Source organism: Zonotrichia leucophrys, chromosome 2 (genome assembly GCF_028769735.1).
Source record: "Zonotrichia leucophrys gambelii isolate GWCS_2022_RI chromosome 2, RI_Zleu_2.0, whole genome shotgun sequence".
Lineage (NCBI taxonomy): Eukaryota > Metazoa > Chordata > Aves > Passeriformes > Passerellidae > Zonotrichia > Zonotrichia leucophrys.
The window spans coordinates 134,221,145-134,242,784 of NC_088171.1; the positions used below are offsets into that span (position 1 = coordinate 134,221,145).

The following is a 21,640-nucleotide window of genomic DNA, read 5'->3' on the forward strand; positions in this document are numbered from 1 at the left end:
CCACAACCTATTGATTGTTTCTCAGAGTACTTTCCAAGACCAAAATCATTGTTTCATCTCCTATCCTAGCATTTTTTCTTGAATCTATCAAATGAAGTAATACCATGGACAGTAAATTTTTTGCTACTTTTTTATCAAATATATATTTATTTTCAAAATAAGTTCTTTAAGAGAACTTCTATTTTAAACAAATAGAAGTTGTTAAAAAACAACTCTGACTTTATAGCTTTTCTTTCAATGATCCTTATTTTCTTTCTCACTGAATAATAGCTGATGTAAATGTGTAAATGCTGTAATTAAGTTCCAAGTCAAAATGAACTCCCCATTACAGCAGCTCAAGCTGTTGTATAGATCTCTTTGAGATGTTGCAGTTTGGAAAAGTACGACATGAACTCAAATTGTTGATACTCTTAAGACCATCTTTTATGTACTATGCTGAAGAGTATCTAATTCACAGGTTGTTTTTTACCAGCTTCTCACTTTTTTCCCCCCTAGTTTTCTTCAAAGAGCCTGTGCTAATCTAATTCAAATGTATTTACATTTTACCAAAAGTTATCACTTACTATATTTTTTCTTTTTCTCTTTCCAATTGCTGAACTTTTCAGATCTAGAGGTCAGGTTCTTCAAGATAAATTCCTGTCCTTAGTTAAAATCAGGAGGGTAATTTAGGTGTGTATGAGATAATTTAATTTTGCTTTATCAGGTCTTTTATCCAGTTTATCTTTCCTAACCAATTTATGAGAAAGGAGCTGTCTGGGGTTAACAAATATTCATTGGATGAATGTAGCTGCTTTATTTTGCCAGTCACATTTTGACCTGTTTTGGAGACTCTCAAGTCTCTGTCATTTCTTACTGGACATTTCAAGCCATCCATGGCTCCAAAGCCACTGCCTGTGAATGCCACACCTCAGCAGCAGCCAGAGGAACATGCAAGATTCCAGATTAGTCCTGTCTGTTCCTAAGGATAGACCTACACAACACTTATGATTTTTTTAAGCTTCCATCTCACTGGATTGCCTGCTTATGCAGATATTGCTTCAGATCTTCTTCATTATCACAAATACACAGTTTTGTTGACCCTTTGTCAGTTGACCAGGTCTCCATCTGCTTCCTTCCTTTAAGCACTGTCTTCCTAAGAATGCTTTGTACACTAATGATAGGATTAGATACATTTTTTCTGCATTTTTAGATCCATATGTGGAAGATTAAAATAATTTTCTTTGGCCACCATTACAATGATCTTACAATGTTCAGGAATGTCCTTCTTTATAATGTATGTATTGAACATTGAAAATGTATTATCAAGCATAATGCGCCTATTTGATAATAAAAGACTGGTTTGGATTTTGATATCACCATGCTGTCAGCTGAAAAAAAAAAAAACAATCAAAGCAGCTAATCCCTACCTGGACATGTTTGGCTCTTTTTATTCATCTTAGACATTTTCCCAGTGCACTGAAATTTCAAGTGTCAAATGTATACAAACACCTTTTCTTCCTACCAGCATTTCTGTCAGCTCAGAAAGGTTTAGAATAGTGTCCCTTGCCACAAGGCATTTAAGTATTCCCAAATAATCTGCTCTCACTAGCTGTTCTTCCACTGTGTTGTTGTTCTAGTTATTCCACTATTATTGCACCTCATTTTTCATCTGTCTAATAATCCTGTGGGACAGACCCTGCTTACACTCCTATTACTTCCTGCCTGCAAATTAAAGATGCAAAAAGCAATTTCCATGGATGTGGAGAGCTTGGTATAATAAATGGCAATTCACAAGTGAATATGCCTGTTCACTTCAATTCACTTAATTAAAGTAAAAGGAAGGAAAAGTATAGAAAAGCAAACTACAGGATACAGCAGGGGGGAAAAGATATGAAGTGAAGCAAAATAAAGCAAAAATCTGCTCAGAAGCATCAGTGTAGTTCCTGAAAACACTGAATATACTTGAGAGATATATATACATGTATATATAGTGTCTGCTCTGTAAGAAGAAGTAAATTAAGCCCCATGTAGCTGTAGGGATTCCCTACTGATGTTAATAACACCTATAATGATAATAGTTCCACAGAAAGATTCTTAAGATTAAATGAAAAATTTGAAACTACATATTAGCCCTACAGGTGTATGATGAATCATCTCTCTACATAAACACTTGATTTTACAATTGTGTATGCTAAGGATACAAACACATTTGAATATGCTTGGCTTTCAGACTTCATGACCTAGCTTAGGCCATGAAATGAATCTGACCATAGACATGAGATAGCTAAGAGTGATGTTAGGTTCAAAATACCCAGTAACTTCAGTAGTGGCTGTGATAGTGTTGCTTTTCCCAAGCTCCATACAAGGGACACCACTGCATGGAATCTGTGAGTCAAGGGACATTTTTTCCTAATTCTTATAGGAACAGAAAATTTATATTGTATGTCTTGTTTCTGAGACTAAAAGTGCAGCAGACTCCTTGTCAGAGGAAAACAGATGGAAATATATGGAGTATATCATCTTATGTCTTCTTTTCCTTAGGCTTTGCTTAGGAAGTTGCTGGAGGACTTAGCTTGGATCAGATCCTGTGCACCTTTGTAAGGAATTTATGAAATGTCTCTGAGTTTAAAATCTGCTGCTTCATAATCAGTGAAAGATTTTAATTTTGACACAGTTATAAATTCTAGATTGATTTATTGTTTCAAATTATACTTCATGACCTCCTCTACAAAGATTACAGATGAATAAAACTGTTTACAAATTACCACCTTAGGAAAATTAAGGAACTGAAATTGTATTTTTGTGTTTTGACATGCATTTCTATCAGGCAAAAACGAAAACTAATACATATTCTGCATTCTGGATTGCCCAGGAGTCGTAAATGTGTCATTTGGGAAGTAGTTCACTGACTATCTGAAGTTCTATTCAAGAAAATCTTCTTTTTTGTGCCTGTCTATGTCGTATATTTTTTAAGGTTGGGTGCATGCAGTGTCATTGTAAAAACGTTTCCCTAAGGGAAGCTCACAACTCTCATGGCATTCACTTATTTAAAGTGTATTCTTTTAATGGCCACCTCAATGTGATGCAGGTGTCCTTGGTTCCCAAAAGCTGTCAAATGAAATGGCATGTTCTCTGTCATAGATTCAGCACTGGAAAGAGGAACCAGACTATTTTTGGTGGAACTGTACTGAAAATAGAAAATATGTGTGAGTAGTTTGGATGTTCATGCTAGTTTCTGGTGTTTGAATGTTAAAGATTTGCTGGAAATTAAAATCTTGACTACAACATTTTCTACTCTCCATAAACGCATCATTTATTTCCTGAATTATTCCTCTGGCTTGCAGGCAGGATACAGTTCTTGACAGCAGGCATCTGAAAATACCATGAGAGCCCACTGATTTATAATAGCAGAGTGAGTCACAGAAGCTTCTGGGCATCTCTTAGACCCTGACAGTGGGAGGTTCATGACTTCCACTCTGAAAATTTTCTCCACCCCTTATTGTGTGAGAAAATGAGGACTTGGCTCAGGAACTGAACCAGATTGATTTAATTAAAATTGATGTAATTAAAGTATAGAGCTCTTTTACAGAAACTTCCAGGTTTCCAAATCAGCACAGGCTCCCTATGGACCTGTTTGAGGGAACATCTTAGACAGCAGAGTGAATGCTTCATAAAGATCACCAGGACCAGCACAAGCTCTGAAAAGGATGATATTGGCAGCAGGAGGCTGGGGGATGCCAACATTCAGATGACATGAAAAGGAGCAAATAGATAGCCATCTATCTGGTGTGGCAGCAGTGTAAATAAAGACATTTTTTCCACAGTGTGCAAATATATTACAGCTTTCTGAGAGGAGCAAGATCTTAAAAAAAAAAGTATGGACATAGCCAAATATCTGTGCTTATCTGTATGATTTGTCATTCCCCTTCACTTGATGCAGGCTGTTTCACAGAGAGAAAGGCCTTTTAGGACTAGGAGAATTACTTTTGCTGCCCCATGGTCCCCCTAAATTTATTAGTTCTTCCGAATAAAATCTTAGTGCAGATAAATTTGTCTAGTTATTACTTGGATAAAGCTGAGATGCTTCGTGACACCTATAGACTTTTCTACACTCATCTTTCTGGAAAAGTGGCATGTACCCTATTCAGCACTTTTCATAGAAAAAACCCTCTTGTGATGGGTCCATTATGGAATTAAAAAATGCCTTTAAACATTCACTGTATAATTAGCTGAGATCTGGGCAAAGATCTTGCCAGATATAGTTTCAAAGCTGAAAATCACTCCTGGATGCAGTTGTAACTTTGAGAACTAGAGAAATTTTACTCATAATGGAACATTATTCTCAAATTTAGACCAGTCTCCTTTCCCACAAGTTCCCTGGTTTGGTCATACCACTCTGAGATGGTCAGGTTCCCCTAGATGTCACTAACAATCCCCCCAGCTGTATTGCATTCACAGGTCTTTAGATACAATTAATCTCAATTTATTCACTCCCCTTTAAGCAGTGGTATAAATTACTCCAAACTAGTTTGAGAGGTTCCCTAGTTCTGAGTCTCAAAGGCAGCTCAGCCCAACACAAGGTATTTGTCTAAAATGAGGGAGGTAAACAGCAGCCTGGTGGTACCAGAGTTGCATACAGGCTATGTAACTCTGATGAGTTGTATCTATGAGCATACAGAACTACCAGTTGTTTAAAGTGTTCAATTCACATGTTTTCTGTAATATCCATTTACTTTTCAGCCTCTGGTTTTCTAAAAGATTGATTAAAATATAGTTCTGTACAGGCAAAGAAGTTTTTAATGTTATTCAGTCATTTACAAAACATGATTTTTGAATGCCATCCAAATCAGGCACAGCAGTATAGGCCAGTGAAGTAATTTTTTATCTGATTTTGCAGTTAATCTAATTTTTTTTTAGTGTAGCTCTGTTAGTGATATGGTATTATGTGTTTTGGCATAATCCTCTAATCGAAATGCAGTTTGGAGCCTCTTTTGTTTTCTTTATCCAAATTGTTGTGTATTGTTACAGCAGCATTTTTGAAAGATGGATATTAAATGCATCATAGATAAATATTCCCATTTTATACATGGGAAAGGTAAATTAAGGGCTCAAACATTAATTCAAATTCTATAGTATTACAGTGAAATTTAATCTGTTTCTGAGATATGGTAACACAAACACAAACCAGCAAATTACTACTTTTCTCTCACATGCTAGGAAAGAAAACAGTGTCAGCATGAAAACCTTGACAGAAAAATGTATGGATATCAAAAATTTTAGCATTATAATAAATATACCTTAGAATATATTATGCCTCTACAGCAATTCCGGTAATGTCATTACAAGAGTTTGTGCTATGAGTACTAAAACACAAAATTATTAGGAGAGGAAGTGGAGACACTGCTGAAAAGCTGTCTCCATTTTAAGCCTCTGCATTCAGGTTGCCCATTTCTGAGATGATATTTAACTCACTGGTCTCTATGGATTTTAAACAATCTGTTCAGACTGTCTGGAATATGTTGTGGACTAATATAAGTATGATGGAGAAAAAAAGACAAAAAAAATATTTTCCAGGGTTGAAGGATTTTAGTCCTGCAATGAAATGTCTGGGGGCAGAAATCTGCCAGATGGATACAACTGCTGGACCAGAGGCTGTGGTTTCCTATTCTGTGAGCAAGGGTTTTTTTCTCACATGGGAAGCTCTATGTATAGCAGAGGGATGCCTACTCTCAGGGAATAGCATGGAATTTTTCCCCCAGGCCCTGCAAGTGCCTCCTAGGTCTTCTGAATGATCAGCAAAATTCTTCCCCCCCACTCCTCTGTATGTTTGTAGTGGCCAAACTTTGTACAAGGTGGGAACAGTGAAGGAGCTGATGTAATGTACCAGTGGAGGCATCATGGCTTGTCCTGGAAAAAGTTATAGGAGCACCTTTGAACAAGGTGTACCTTGCTTTGTACAAGGTGGGAAGGGTAAAGGAGCTGATATAATGTACCAGTGGAGCATCATGGCTTGTCCTGAAAAAGGCTGTAGGCTCAGCAATGACCAGAATAGTAGGACTACTGGTCTCAGCTGGGAGGGTTTTGATCATGTAGAGAGTCTGGGAGGAGAGGAGCAGAGGAGGAACGACCTGCAGCAGTGCTTTCTCATATAGTTAAGCTTGTTGTAGGTCACAGACAACCAGTTGCGGGGTCAAGGTCCAAGCTGAGAAAATAAAGTGAGTATGGGATGTACTGGGCCTTGTGAGAAATGAAGAACGTTATACAACTAGACAAAGTAATCATCCATGTTTTTCAGATGTGATCTATGTGAAAAGCCAGGCAAACAAATTGTTATGTGGATCAGGACTTGCTGGCTCTGGTGCAAGAAGAGAGACAGGAGCTAATGCCATACCCTTAAGGTACATGCTAAATGCTCATTATTTAAATGTTGTGTTTTAAGAGGCCACATGGCCCCCAGTACACAATTACATCTGTAAATTTGGAACCCAGTTAAGACAATGTCTGGTTTCTTTTAGAAGCACTGCCAGCCGGGAGTTGTTCTGAGTCCTGCCTGTTACTGGATGCCCTTGGAATTAGATGCTAAAATATTGGGCTGTAATAGCCTTGCTAGATATCTGGAATCCTGCAGATTATATCTCTAGTTTTCTGAAATAGCCATTTTTGCTCACCTAGGTTCAAACTGAGGACAGCAAAGCTTTACAGCAGCAGCAGCAAATGTAATGTACCTGGATCTCAAGTTCCAAGCACTACCACACTGCTAATAGCTACAGCATCAGTGGAAAATAATTGTCAGAAGAGAAGTCAGTGCAGGGGAATGTCAATGGTATCTATTGAAAATGAAACATTTCTTTGTAGTCTTTAAAAGAACTAGGTTAGGTTATAGTCAGTTAGGTTATAGACAATTTCTCAATGAAGAGTTTGAGAGCTGCAATTTATAAAATCATGAAATAAATTCTTTTTTTATAGAAAAGAAAAATTCTGTCCAGATGTGAAACCTTTTACAAACTACCTTTTTGGTTCATATACTCTTTGTTGCCTGATTCAACTGCTAAATCCATCATGGTCAATACAACAACAAGAAAAAAGATGTCTTAAACAAAAATTGTTCTGCAGAGTCTGGATTTAAATATTTTTATTAGTTTGTGTACATCCCAGTTGTTTTCTTTGTCCATGCTGTAAATTTTAATCAGTGATTTATCAATGCAAAGTGAGGTGCAAATTCCTATCAGGTTGTACAGGAGAGTGGCAAAGGAACTTCCATTTGTCTGTTTTAGCAGAAAGATCCCTGTAGATCCTTCCTCAGCGAGTCTACCTATGTCTTCCAGTGATTTTATTGGTTACCTTGTAGCATGAACTGCAAGAAAAGTCTATCCAGCAAGTTAATGTTCCAAACACATTAATAAGTATGCAAAAAAGACCTACAGTCAGTCAATTTCCATCAGCAAATCTTCAAAGGTTGAACTCCCATTTTCTTAACCTCTGAATAATGCAGATACAGAGACAGGCTGAGGGGTTCTGCTCAGTAACTTCCTTTATTTTTGTTTCCTGCTTCATTGTATCAAAGTTACTGAGGAGGAATTAAAAAAGATTACCACAAAACAATTAAAGAAGTGATAGGTGAAGGCAGTTTGTGTGAAATGAAAGGACGTGCCTCTATGGAACTGGCCATTCCCAGTCTGTTCTCCAGCCAGGGGGCTCAGGTGCCTTGGTCAAGACCTCCCAAGGAGCTGCCAATGTAGTTAGGTGCCTGATCACTTTTGAAAGTCTGACCACATACACTTATTTTGTTTAAAATAAGTTTATAATATAGTAGCTATGTAATAATTCTAATTAGAGGAGACCATTGGCGATTTAAACAGAGAAAAGGGGGAAGCTGACTTCTAAAGCAGAACGTTTAGTTCCCATTCTTCCTTTAATTTTTTTTTATGGGAACTACTTTTCTCTTCTAGCTGTTAAATGAAGGCTGGAAAAGTCTGACTTTAAAGCTTAAGCTAGAAAATAAAATTCTCACAATGTATAACAAAACTAAGACATGAATTTACATATCTACTAAAGTCCTTGAAATAACTTCTTACACATAAATTGAAATTCTGTGGTCTGTTTCTTGTCACTGTAAGGTTTAACTCTAAGGAATACAAATGCACAAGATTAGAAACACAACTCTACAATAAACAGTAAAGGACATTATCAATAAAAATTAATAACATGAACAATACATGGTCCCTGGCAGAGTGATAGCACAGTTTCTTCACTGCTGTTTACATGCAGAGCTTGGCAAGGCAAGCAGCTTGCTTCCTAATGGACTGTTACTTCACAGGCCATTAGTGTGGAATTAATGAAAGCAATTAATTTCCCGTACTTCTGTAATAACAAAGAAAGGAAAGGAAGAGCTGTCCTCCTCCCACAGCTGATAGCTCTCTTCCTGTGCCTAGATCTCAGTCTTGGAGGGCTGGATGATTTGGGTTCTGTTCCCACATCTTCTGCAATATTCTTTGTGACCTTGGAAATCATTTGCTCTCTGTGTGCCTTAAATTCCCTTTTCACAAAAGGGAATTAATTATGCTTCATTGTTTCCAGAGAAGTGTCATTAGACCCAATTAGTTAATGTCTGTAAAGTGCTTTGAGAGCAATCTTATGACAGATGATATTCTAAGTGCAAAGTGCCACAGTAAAAATTTGTAGCAGTCTGGCTTAGTGTTATTTGTTTAACACAAACAATGATCTTGGAAGTTCAGAAATGCTAATCTGATGTATTGCACAAAGATAAGATAAAATTACATTTATTTTGACTCTGATTCAGCTAAATACCAAATTACAAGCCTTAATGTAAACACTAGTTACTGAAATTTCTCTATGCTGTTATGTATTTAATTCCCTTGAACTGAAGTTTTGCTCATCATTAGTTTCTCTCACCCCAAATAATTTCCTAAATACTTCCTATAAGTAATGTTTCTAATTGGTGGAGTCATCAGGAAAAGTGGTATAGAGTAGGAATGAACTATTAAAAGAGACCAATGTTTGAAACTTCAGAGTGTGTGTTTGAAAGATAAGATCAGAATTAGGCAAAACAAAGATCACTTTGGCAGTATTTGGAAAAAAAACAAACCAAAAACAAGCCAACAAAACCAGCTTAAAGAAGATTTATTTGAACACTGGAGTCATCAAAGCAGACACAACTAAATTCTTGCTAATTATGGTTATTAAAACCTACACAAGAGATTGAAGACTTTAAAATTTGACAGAGAGAACTGATAAGACTTGGATGCAGTGATAGAGAAGAAGGGAAAAAGTCAAAGATACCAAAAATCTTTTAGATCCTAGGGACAAACAGGATGATGCTTATAAAAAGAAATAAAAAAGTTAAAGAATTACAGACAATAAAGAAACTTGTCAGTGATATATCAACACAGGCTTTCACAAAAAGAATTTTTCAGGAAAACATGAACACTTTTGCAAGTTTGTCAAAACCCTCTACAAAAACAAGAAAGTTGTAAATACTGTTGCAACCTGGAAAGAGAAAGGGAAAAGATGCAAAATACTAATACCAAAATACATTTTCAGACAGCTTAATAAACAGAATAGGTATTAGGTGATTTGGTTCAACAGCATGTTGTAGACTGAAAATACACAAGAAAATGATCCTAGAGGTTTTTGGAGCTCTATACTGCACTTCCCACTCAGCTTATGCTGGGCAGGAAGGTTGGTGCATCTATGCAGAATGTTTTATGGGATCATGGACTAGAACAACATTTATTATCTTCTACCTATGCTACTTAAAAAGTATTTTTTGATAATGACTGACTTAATTGAAATGGCATGAGTAAAATTCAACAAAAAGAAAGTTACTTTTACCTATCTGTAATAGGTATTATCCTATTTATTGTTACATTTTTATTTATAACCTATACATTTAGTTAAATAAATTGATTTTGGAGAGACCCAGCATTTAGCTTTACCATATACCTTAAGGTTTTGAGCAATAGCATGTTGATGTTTTCAGAAGACATTTTGTCTGCATTTCTTAAAAGACAAGGAAGTACAGTTGAGATCTTAAAGAACAGCTTAGGAGCTAAAGGGCAGCTTTGGAAGTTTGTGCTCTGCAATTTCTCCTGTGGCTTGAGGGGAAGAACTTGAGAGGCGAAGTGGATCATCCAAGCTCATGCTCTGAACAGATGCATTCTGTCCCTGTAGACAGACTGATCCAAAGGATTAATGGTGGAATTAATGATCTAGCTCAAGTCAAACTTTGTGGCTATTTTGTTTCTCTTTTATGCAAATAGTCAGCCTATGCAATTCGATAATTCAATGAATGTACTTGTAAGGTATCTCCTATAATACCTGTTGAACTTGTTTTGGAAATAGAAGCACTTTTGTTTTTGCTTTGGTCATAAATCCAAGTTCAGACACAAAACTCCCAATGTTTTTACTAAAAAGAGTTAGCAATTAATGTAGAATCCAGATTTTGCAGAATGATGAACATTAAAAAGAAAAAAAACAACAAAGAAAATCCCCAGCAGCATCCACTTCCACTAAGAAGGAAAACCTCATACTTTTAAGCTGACAGAATTTTTTCACTGACTTCAGGGGAAGTCTGGAAAGCTGTTACAGCAATCACTGACTTCTAGGGGAATAAAAAGAGTACATTGGAAAAAATCCATACTTTATGGATTTTATTAGCTATGTTCACAAAATAAAGACCTACCTATTTGCAAGTGTCAATTCTGGCATGGTTTAAATGTTCAAAACAAAGAAGAGTCATGGGAAAAAAAAAAGAAAGCAAAAAACCATAGCTTGTTTGAAACAATACAAAGTTCATTCAGATACATAGAAGTTCTCATTTTTCATCTGGTGCATTCATTGAACATCCCACACACACAGGCTATTTGGCCTCAGTCAGTGTCCAGAGTTGTCCAAAATGTTAATGACACTTCATTTTCAGAAAATTAAGAGTTGGATGGCCTCTGTCTGTTTTATAATGAGAAATAAAGTGATGCCAGGTCTGATGAGCATGGTCTGCTCATTCCATGCAGCTGTGGAATCATCACTGATGTGATCTGAGTACTGTAATCCACATACAGTTGTCTGAAAGCTGTTGGCAGATCAACTTTGTCTACTGAACCCTCAGTTTTGGGTTTATACCTTCTTTAAGACCATAAAATGCTCTTTTAATTTCTGTATTGGCCTTTGAATAGTTACAGAATGGAAGTATCATTCATAACTGGGAGCTAAGGGAATTAAGGGAATGTCAGCTTGGAAATGCACCTTGAAATGCTGATTTTTCCCACATCATTGTACATAACTTGCTTATTAATATGCATCTCCTCCATTGTAGAGAGAATGTCTAGTCTGATTTATAGGTCTGGGGACTCACATCCTTTCTTCAAAATGAGGTGTTTGATACTTGCTACCCCTTTGTGATCTGATGGCTGGGGAAGTACTCACAGCCATCAGGGTCTTTAGCATATTTTAAGCTTTCTCAAAGAGAACTAAAAATCCTAGGTGTCATGGAATATAATATAAAATAACCACAACCTCTGGTCCATGGTAGTAATCCAGGTCCCAGTAAAATTTAAGACAGCTGCTGGTGCATTTTTATTGACTTCTCCCTACCAGAGTCACAGAGCAATGATACTTGAGTATTGCATGTCTTGAATGGGGACAATATATTAAGCTATTCACCACTAACTCTGACATCCTGTTTTGAATCTTTCTGGATTCCCGAGTAAGAAATACTGCTTACTTAACTTCCCATTACACTTTTGGATGGTTTCCTATAAAAAGAGTGAATAATTTACCATTTTTGCTGCAACTTGCCCTGCTAAAGCTTTGCACTGGTAATTTAATTCTATATTCATTTAGTTTGAATTACACAGGGAACATCTGCAACGATTCCTAACAATAACTACATTTCAAGACAATTACACAGTAATAACTAGAGCTGCAGGATGATGTCAAAGCCAGAAGAGAAAAAAGAGGTGCACACAGACTTTGTGCACAAAATTAAATTTTGTGCTTAATTGGGAAAATGCAAGTTTATCAGAGAAAAGTCTTTGTAACACCACATGCATGTATTTAATATATGTGTTTCTGTATTTACTGCAATATTTTCTATTGGCATCACACATTTACTTTCATTACTGATTCTCTGAATCCCTGATGAAATGAATGTCCAAATTTCCTCTCCTTCTTAGCCAATTCCTGTTAAGATGAAGACAATGAAATAAAAAAAGACCTTGTGAGATTTAGCTTGTCAATCTTGTGGACTTAAGATCTGTAGGAGGCAGGAACTCCATACCCTGTATTGTATATCCTCATCTATGGAGATGTTTTTATGTTTGTTTATCAAATGATTCTTATGCTGCTATATAGTCATGCAGAACATGACAGACATAAACACTCAAATTTTACTTTTCCTTTTGAGAGGAGAAAATCCAATACCTTATACTGTATTTCTGGAAAGCCTTTTTGGGGTTTTTTTGCAAATATTAAAAAAAAATTCTGGTCAGGTGATTGTCAGTATAAACCACAAAAGTTTTGATTTTTCTGTGGTACAGATATTTTCACCTTTTCACATAACTTAACAGATACATTGCTAATCCTTTCAAAACTGTCATCTCCTCTAAGGAGCAAATACTCTGTGGTAAATGGTTGATATCCTAGCATGAAGATAACTCATTCAACTCTCAGCCCTTGCCCCATCTGAATCTCTCACTCAAAATCAGTGCTCCTGACTCCCTTCACCTCCTATTGGCAAATCCCCATCTCCATCACTCAGTGTGTAATTGCTTGTGTGGAATCACTTCTGCTGTGTCTCAGGAAGCAGAAATGTGTTTTTCTGCAATTTTTGTCATCTCTTGTAAGTGGAGAAAAGAGAAAGCACTGGAAAAGTACAGAGTAAGCACTGCTTTCAGTGCCATAACCAAGACTTCTGGAGGTACAGTACTGTGAGTGAAAAGTCATTTGGAACTGAAATCCAGGGGTTACCACTGGTTTACACCCAAGATGAGATAAATTCCAACCCCATCACTCATCCTGTTTCTCCTAAGGGCAGAGTGGCATTTGGAGGGAAGATTTTCACCTACTGAGGGCCCTAAGTCAGCTTAAAAGGTTTCAGCAAACTCTGAACATTTTGAACTCTGAATATCTCTCTAAAACTTGAGAGGGGAAAAGGCCCACTTAACTGCGATTTTGGAACTTCAATTTTATGGGAACCCCTAACTCAAACCAACTGATTGGCACCTCAGCCTTTTCCTTCAGCTCTTCTCACAGCAGCATGGATGTGACTACATTTTTTGTGCTTAAATCTTACCTGAAAACAGTGGGTTTTTTGTTGCTTCTTTTATTGAATTTATTTTTTTTCTGTGAAAATCCCTCAAGTTTCAACATGAAAATATCTACTTGCAGAAGATGATACTGACGCAATGTAAATGCTAATTTTTACTCAACTGAATGAGGACTAGTAACCCAGTGTCAATAGTAAGGTTTCACTGCACTAACACACAAAATGTGTCAATATCAGCTTCCAGGAAGATAAAGGAAATTCAGAGAAACATTTTTTTTGATGTTATAAGGAGAGAAATGTTAAAGAAAGCTGTATTTTTCAGTTGGATAATTGTTTAGATGAGCAAAACTATACAGGATGAAGGACCAAAAAGCTTCTGAATTAGCAGCAGCAATACCTACTGCAGTATTAGTGTGAAGTTCAGCTATAAAAATTGGAGATCTGATACCATGGTTTCTATTATCAGTTTCATTCACTGGAGTAACAGTGTGTATACTCCATTGTAATCCATATTTTCACATTGTTCATAAACATCACAGTAACCACATGTTAATCCTTAGCAGGAATATCATGCAGCAAACATCTCACCACAGCTTTGATAAATTTCCTAGGAAAATTACATGGAAAAAAGGTGTGTTTCAGAGTATATTTTAATATTGATACAATGATCTGGAGTTGCTCTAAGAAAGGGGATAGAGTTACTTGTGCTTGTGAGATACAAGGAAATATGTAAACACAGAACTTATGTCTTCAAGTAGTTTTTATAAATTGTACATAGGAGGAAATTACAATTGGTTATTAAAATTAAAGCAAGTCATGCTTAGTAATTAATTTTTGAAGTTTCTCTGACTAATCCAATCCTTTGTATCCCTTCTGGGAACATTCAGCTGCATAAGTTACCTTTTCTCAGAATATTCTCATCTGGAAAAGCATAACCTGCCAAATTTGAAAGGACAAATTGATTGGATTGTCCATAAATCCACTATTGTCTTTTTTATTAAATGGAAGAGATGGAATTTTCAAAAATGAACAGAATGTTTAGGGACAAGTATTTTCTTTTGTGCTTTAGGTCTCTTCAGTACTTATTTGCTTCCCTCCCAGAAATTATTCCAGTGAAATGACTTTACTGGAATAAAGAACAGAATATGTCACTCTTTGGAGAAGGAAACCTCTTTGAAGGAAGAGTTCAGAAGATGCTGGTGGTCTGACAACTTGGGAAAATATATTCCTTTTTATGGCTTATTTTTTTGGAGGGGTGAATGACTTGCACCTTGAAATTGTTATTTTCAAGCACATCTATTCCTATAGCAGATGAAATTTTCTTTGCTCTGTATATTACTCTGCTTCCAAAGGGGATACTATCTAATTTGAATGTTTTCTTATGGGTTCCTTTGCATCTTACATCCTTGAGGCATTTTCTTACTTGGTACCTTATTTGGCAACCATTTTGCACGTATGAATTTCTTGCCTAAATCTTACTCATATTTTCTAAAATATTTTGTCTTTTCCAGAGTTGCTGTTCAGATTTTCACCTTATTTTACTGCCTCCTTCTGTTGACATTAGGTCTATAATATTCTTAACTGGTTATTGCATATTGACCACACAGGCTGCACTGTCCTTTAGAAGTCTGATGAATTCCCTAACTCCATTTAGTGAAATATGATTCAAAGGGCCCATTCCAAGCTGCAAATACCTCACCCACCAGGACTTCAAATGGTCTCGTTGGAAAGGGAGGAATGGAGGGTGTAGAACTGTCGCTCAAACTTCTCCTTTACCTTCCTTTGAAGGGGAGTGGTAATGAAAGAGTGGAAAACCAATCAATTATAAAAATATTCAGACTCTAATCTACATACTTCTTTCCTACTCACTCTCTGGGCATGTAAAAGTAACTTTCCTAAACACAAATTTTCCAAAGTCTCAGATCTGTGAATGACACAGTCCTCTCTTTACAGCTTCACAGGTATTTGCTTGCACTTCACATAATTTCAGGAAATATTAGTCCCTTGATTATGTCAGTATCTCAGGGAAACAATTCACACTGTTTCTCTGCCCGTGCAGTTTCATCCTGTCATTTCTAGAAAGTATTGCCTCACACCTGATATGTTCTGTTCCTGTTCAATGACTGCATGATATCTCCTGTTTAACAATGGGCAGTAACAGAATACATAACTCAAATAACATTGCTTGGTCACTAAACTCTCTGGTCATCTTTATCACTCTGCTTTAATTGCATGCGCACAATGCATATCTGTTATTTGGGAATAGTACAGGTGTTAAACCAGAGAGGTAAGGGTGAATGAGTGAATGCCTTGTCTTTGCTAAAGTGAGCATTCTCCTCAAATCCTTCCCTGAGAATTATATCCAGGTTTGTGTAGGTCTCTCATGTTTTGTTACAGGCAGCTTTCAACAGGGCTTACAGCAGAACAAAGCAGAACTGAATTGAGTAAACCACTGGATTTTATCATGTCTTTCTGTTGCTGGTGTTTTAGATATCGCTCAAGTGCTCCAGGCATGCTGGGCTTGCTCCATTTTTAGAAAATAGTACTTACCAGAGTATTTTGCTCAGAATCTGTATGGCTTTTGTTTACTGTCCTGTGATGCAGGAGGATTTCAACCCAGGTCACTCTACAAAGTATTGAGCTATTCAATCTGCTTCACTATATTCTTTTGTTATCTTTTCCCTCCTCATTCTCAGTTTTTAAGGAGATGCTTGTATACCTGAAAGAATTCTTCATTTTTGTCCTTGCATAGTGTTACTGTTATGCCTTTTCTCCATGCTAATTTGTTAGTGCTGTGACTTTAATTCACCAAATACCCTGAGTTGTGCATGGCATAATGCCGTAAGGGGAACTTTGTGTGGTGAATCCGACTGCAGGCAAAGAGTCCAGGGCAAGGCTCTAAGTTGATAGCCCATCCTCAGAGAAAGTGAAGAAAATTCAACAGCAGTAACTAATGTTGCAGACCATAGAAGGGTTAATAGAAAATTTTATAAGGATTTTCAGCAAGATTTTTCCATTCGTAGAAATCAAGGACGTGGAAAGACTCAAGATCCACACGTCTGAAAATGTCAGTTGTGCAACAAGGCACTATTTCATTACGTTTCCACCAACAAGGCTCTAAAGAGGTCATAAACTTTCCAGTCACTGCTATTCAGGGCTTTAAAAGTGCTTAAGGCTTTTGTAATCATTTTTGTAGCCAAAGTCCAAGGTTTCTAAGTGTGTGTATATGGAGACAAAGGTTTAATAACCTTTTTCAGAAGTAACTTGGTACTTTAAATGCCTCAAAATACTGGTGTCCATTTTCAGGCACATCAAAGGACCTGAATTTTGAAAACCATTGAGAACCTATTTTCTGAAAGGTAGACTTTCACCGTGCAAGCACTCAGAATAAAGGACCCTAAGGTGTATTCTCAGTGCTGACAGCACTGAGAGTTGTGTGGCAGCTTCTTGCTACTTCTGTGGCTCTCTATGCCCCTTCTTTCAAGTGTAACTGAATAACAGCCCCTTCTTGACATGCACTCCCAGTGCCCTGAACCCTTCTTGCTGCCAGTGCTGGAAGCTCTGTGGGGAGGGAGGGAGGGATGATAGCCAGCTCTGCCATCTCTGGGCTCTCCTGGCATTGCAAGACATAGAGAAAGGTCAGTAAATCTAAATCTTTCTGTGAGGCAAAGATGATGCATTTCCCTGCTTACTTCTCCAAATCCATACCGACTGCACCTATGTGTTTTTCAGCTACTACTGTAACCTGAGAGTTTCTGTCTCCCAGCTGGGAGTGGATATGCACCCACATATCCATTTGTCAGATTTGTTGCTTCATTTTATGCTGTTAATGTTCTTGTTCAAATGGAGGTATTTCCTGCTGCACTATTACAGGTGTTCCTTATGCCCATTGCTTTTACTTAGTATGAAGTCTAGCAGATTTCTTTTTAAGTCTTTAAAACACTTAAATCTACTTGCTTATATCTTTTCTACGTGGTCCATTTTACACCCATGGCAGGTCCATGATGTAAAATAATTTTTTTGTATCCCTTTAAATTTTAGTTGTTGCAGATGTTACCAAAGGTATCAGCAACAGTAAGAATTCTCCCACCTCCTTTCAGAAGGTGTAAAATCCCACAACCATAATTTTGCACTATTTTTGATAATTTACAAAGATGTTTCAGATAGTACAATCTAATACAATGCTACCCACTTTTTAAACAGAGACTGCTCAGTGAGGCTTCACAGAATTTTTTTTTTCTGTGTTCAAAAAGACATCTCAGAAGTCCCTACATTCTTCTGATCTCTCACTTGATTTTCTTTATGACAGCAGTTCACTGTGATACTAAATATACTAAAGCAGTTCTCCTGCTTTCACCCCTGAATTGTTGCTGTAGTGATGCTCAAAGCTTCTGCTAGGAAAGTGTTAGGAATTTCTAGAGCTCTCAAGGATGAGGGTCACAAGCTAACATAATGGAAAGTGTCATCTGCTGTTTTCCTACAATATTTAAGACTATTTTAAAAGATTTTTGTAATTATCAGTAATTGGTTTCTTCTATATTCAAAGTCTGTTTGCAGGTAAGTTGGCCTCTTAGATTCGTAGAATGGTTTTGGGTTGGAAGTGACTTTAAAGGTGACCCACTTTCAACCCCCCTGTCATGGGCAGGGATGCCTTTCCTTAGACCAGCTTGCTCAGATCTTGTCTCTCACTGCTCCATGCAGGGTGGAGCAGGTTGGAAAGCCTCCACTTGGTTATTAATTTTCTTTATGTCTAAAACACTGAGGGCATTTACATGAAAGACTTCAGGCCTACAAAATCTGAAGGCATGACTTATTATGGCAAACCTTCCAGTCTTCTTAAGTACAGCAAAAACTTTAGATGTCAGGAGGCATGGAGGAAAGTCATAAAAATGGGAACCACTGTGCCTAGCATGATGGAAAGGCTATATTAAGCATCATGAATTAGAACTAAAGGGGTATCTGGGGTTTGGACTTTCCCTCAAACAAATCAGGAGCAATTATCAAAAGATCAGTAGGTTTTTTCCCTCGTGGATAAAATAAGATCAAGCCATTATTAGGAATCATGGGATAAATTACCATGCAGAAATAGAAAGAAGGAAGAAGAAAGAAGTCAGTGACCATAAATATTCTGAGTTCTTTTTCTTATTTATTTAATTGTGTTGTGGTTTTGTGCCTATATTCTCGATTTAGATTCAATGAAAGATGATAATTTTCTGACAGCAAGACTTTTTTAACATAAAACTTCTTAAAAATGTATATTCTCTTCCAATTCCAAATACAATGAGCTACATCTCCCATCATTTCTGCTGGGATGTGAAGGTTTTGAATGAGAATTCTGAGAATGGAAAGAATAACTATGAGGTTAAGAGTGGCTACTTTTCCTTGTACAACAGCAAATTCAATGCTTATCTCCTCAAAGAGCAGTGCAGTGTCAGCAAAAAGACTGGTGTCCCTGTAAATATACTGTTTTCAAACTAAGTCAGGCAATGCATCCTTGGACCTTAAGAGTAGAAGAACTGATGCTTAACTTATTCTGAATCATTCAGGTCTTGTGGAATTTCCTTGAAATTTGAAGAGGCCTATGCCTATTTTCTGTGGCATCATATTTATATAGACTCTTGATAGCCAACATTTTTGTAATTCAGGCATGCTAGTATAAAACTACAGACCTGTAGCAGACCTCCTCTATAAAGGAATCTTGCCTTTCTACATTTTGTAGCATTCAGCCTAGCTCCTAGTCTGTATGATTCATGCAGGAAATTATTAATCTATGGAGGAAAAACAAAAGAGTTGAGAGCAAATTTCAGACCGTAAAACAAAGCAAAAAGAAATCAAACTGCAGGGATGAAGAGAAGGATGTACTTGGGCTTTCTCTAAAAATGGGAATGGATTCAAAAACATTAAGGGAGGAAAGTAGCCTGAAGAGGACTGTGGGACTTGAAAGAGTGACAAAAATAAGTTACTTACCAAGATAGCATATTAATGATGTGGTTATTTGCTTTAGTACTTCCAAACAAGGAATATGAACAGATGCTAGAAACCATTAATAACTACCAGATAAAGAAGTTGCAAGGAAAGTAAATATTTCGGCATGAGGACTTTGCTTGTGAGGACAGTCAGAAATACCCAACAGTGAACAAAACTCTTCCCAAACCCCACCTAAATATTCAAGAAACAATGCATTTCAGAACAGTTCTGTAAATTTTTGGTCACAGTTCCCTGTTCTGCTACCCTGAGAAGAGGCATGGAAAGGGAAGCTCATCTGTGTCCTCATTTCAGGGGAAGGAGACACAGTTATTTGCTTCTGCCTCCCTGAGACATCTGAGACATCCGTGCAGTGCTGCTGGGGTGACAGGCTGAAGGCAACAGCCACCCCACACTTTTTGGGGCAGCAAGGCAGAGACCACCCCTGGGAACTGAGGTCTCCAGTGAGGGGCTGGGCAGGGCAGAAGGAATGGGAAGAAGCTCTGGATGGGAACACATGGTGGCCATTATCAGTCAGAAGGTTGCTTCCAGTCATATCTCACTTGGGCTTCATCTGTACAACATCTGCTAAGCTGGGCTTGCTTAAGATGGGGCCAAAGTGCCTGGATCACCAAGGTATGAGCTGGTGGTGCCATTCTGGTGCCATTGTGACATTGTGTTTCTGACCTGAAAAAGGCAGCAGGCTTGTACCTGATTTGAGTCAGGTGGATGTAGCCAGGTGATGTTGAGGGGTTTGAAACCTGTATGAAGCCAGTACAAATATATTAATTGTCCCACAGTACTGTGCTAAGCGTCTTAAAAGCAGAGAAGCAAAATCAATTTTCCTACCAGTGCAAACAGAAAATTTTGGTTTTCTTTAATAAAAACCCTCTATTAAATTTCATTGTCAGCCTTTGTTTTTGTGACTATTTTGTTGAATAAGGAACAGAAAAAAAGCTGGAAAAATAATTGGAGAATAATATACCAAACCAGAATTTAGAGAACAGATTATGATAAACATACTGCACTCACTTGATCTCTTTGGTGTAGATATTTGTTTTCCTTTATCAGCTTCTCTAACTACCTCTGTTTCTAAGACCTCCTGCTCCTCTGCCCAGCATTTGTAGTCTCCAGAAATTTGTGGGTGCCAGGAGACTGTTAGCTTTATATTTGATGAAAAAAGCTAAATAACAGTTGTTTAATGTTTTCTCCTGCCTCTTGTTGACCTTTTCTCAATAGCTGAAACCTGAAATGGGCACAGCTACTTCTGAACATTGATGAAGGCAGCTGTGGAGCTGGGGAGCAGACAAAGACCTAGACTGTAGAGTTAAAAGGAAAAAATAAAACCCTGATGTGTTATGCTTTGCTCCTGCTGCTGAAGCCCTTGTATTTCAACTTTAATTGCATGCAGCAGCATAAAGCACCTTTTCATCTCCTCTTCCTATTTACTTTTCCTAGTTCTCTTTATTTACCTACTACTGTTGTTGTGCTTTGTCAGGCCCAAGTGTCTTTAAAGGCAATCACCATAAAAGAAGATGAGTTTTGTTAAGCTCTCTAATGAGTTCAGAATTGAGCTCAGGATAGGCAGACCAAATCTCATATGTGTAACAGGCAACATTTGGTTTGAAGAGCATTAAAATCTTCACCAGTCAATAAGCTGTTATTTCTAAATTATTTCTGTCACCAGGTTTTTCTCATTAGCCTGTATTTACTCGTGTAGTAGCAGCATAAAATTACTATTTGATATGGTGTTTATAGAACACCTTGCCTTATTTTCTCTTCCAGAGGGCAAGAAGTGTTCATAAAATCATCATCTTTGCATGGTTCTGATAGATATTTGCAGCAAAGTGAGTATTTGGTAACACTTAAGTAAATGTTCTGCTGCAGGAGCATGTTCTTAAAAGAACAGGAAATATCCAAATAAAAAACATATTTATTATTTGCATTGGTCCAAGCTATAGAGTTGTAGAACAATTATTTGATCTCTCTGCTTTTTCTCCAAGAGTTCCATCAAAAATCTGCCACTCCCCTAATAAGCAATCATGCCCTTAGAGTCCATAGGTGGGACAATTGGCATCTACCTATTTATTCACTGGTTCTTTGTCATTTCTAGGCTGCAGGTTGTTTCACATTGGGCACTGGAATCGAGTCCCTTATTGTGGGAGAAGGGAGTTAATTCAGAAAGAATTTAATTACATCAGGATCTACTCACGCTCTATATAAAATATCAGTGATTTGGCCTTTTTAACATCATGGTTCTGTAAACAAAAAATAGTGAGAAAGCCAAGTGTGTTGAAGGATGGTCTGGAGTTTGATATTATTGCTCCAGGGCTCTACAGGTAATGTTGATGTGATCAAATAGAAGGCATCCCAGTGGCCACCTCCTCTGTAGATGTCAGAGCAGTTTTGTCTTCC

The 21,640-nt window shown here is 37.3% G+C and overlaps 1 long non-coding RNA gene across 2 annotated transcripts; it reads left to right on the top strand.

The window, feature by feature from the left end:
• Nucleotides 1–4,532: 4,532 nt before the first annotated feature.
• On the top strand, nt 4,533–6,784 carry LOC135443372 (uncharacterized). 2 transcript variants are annotated; one of them, XR_010438984.1, is made up of 4 exons: nt 4,533–4,559; nt 6,147–6,194; nt 6,275–6,377; nt 6,652–6,784. It is a non-coding gene; the product is annotated as an uncharacterized LOC135443372 (long non-coding RNA). The 2 variants fall into 2 exon arrangements; XR_010438983.1 differs by having other exon boundaries at nt 6,495–6,764.
• The last annotated feature ends 14,856 nt before the right edge of the window (nt 6,785–21,640 follow it).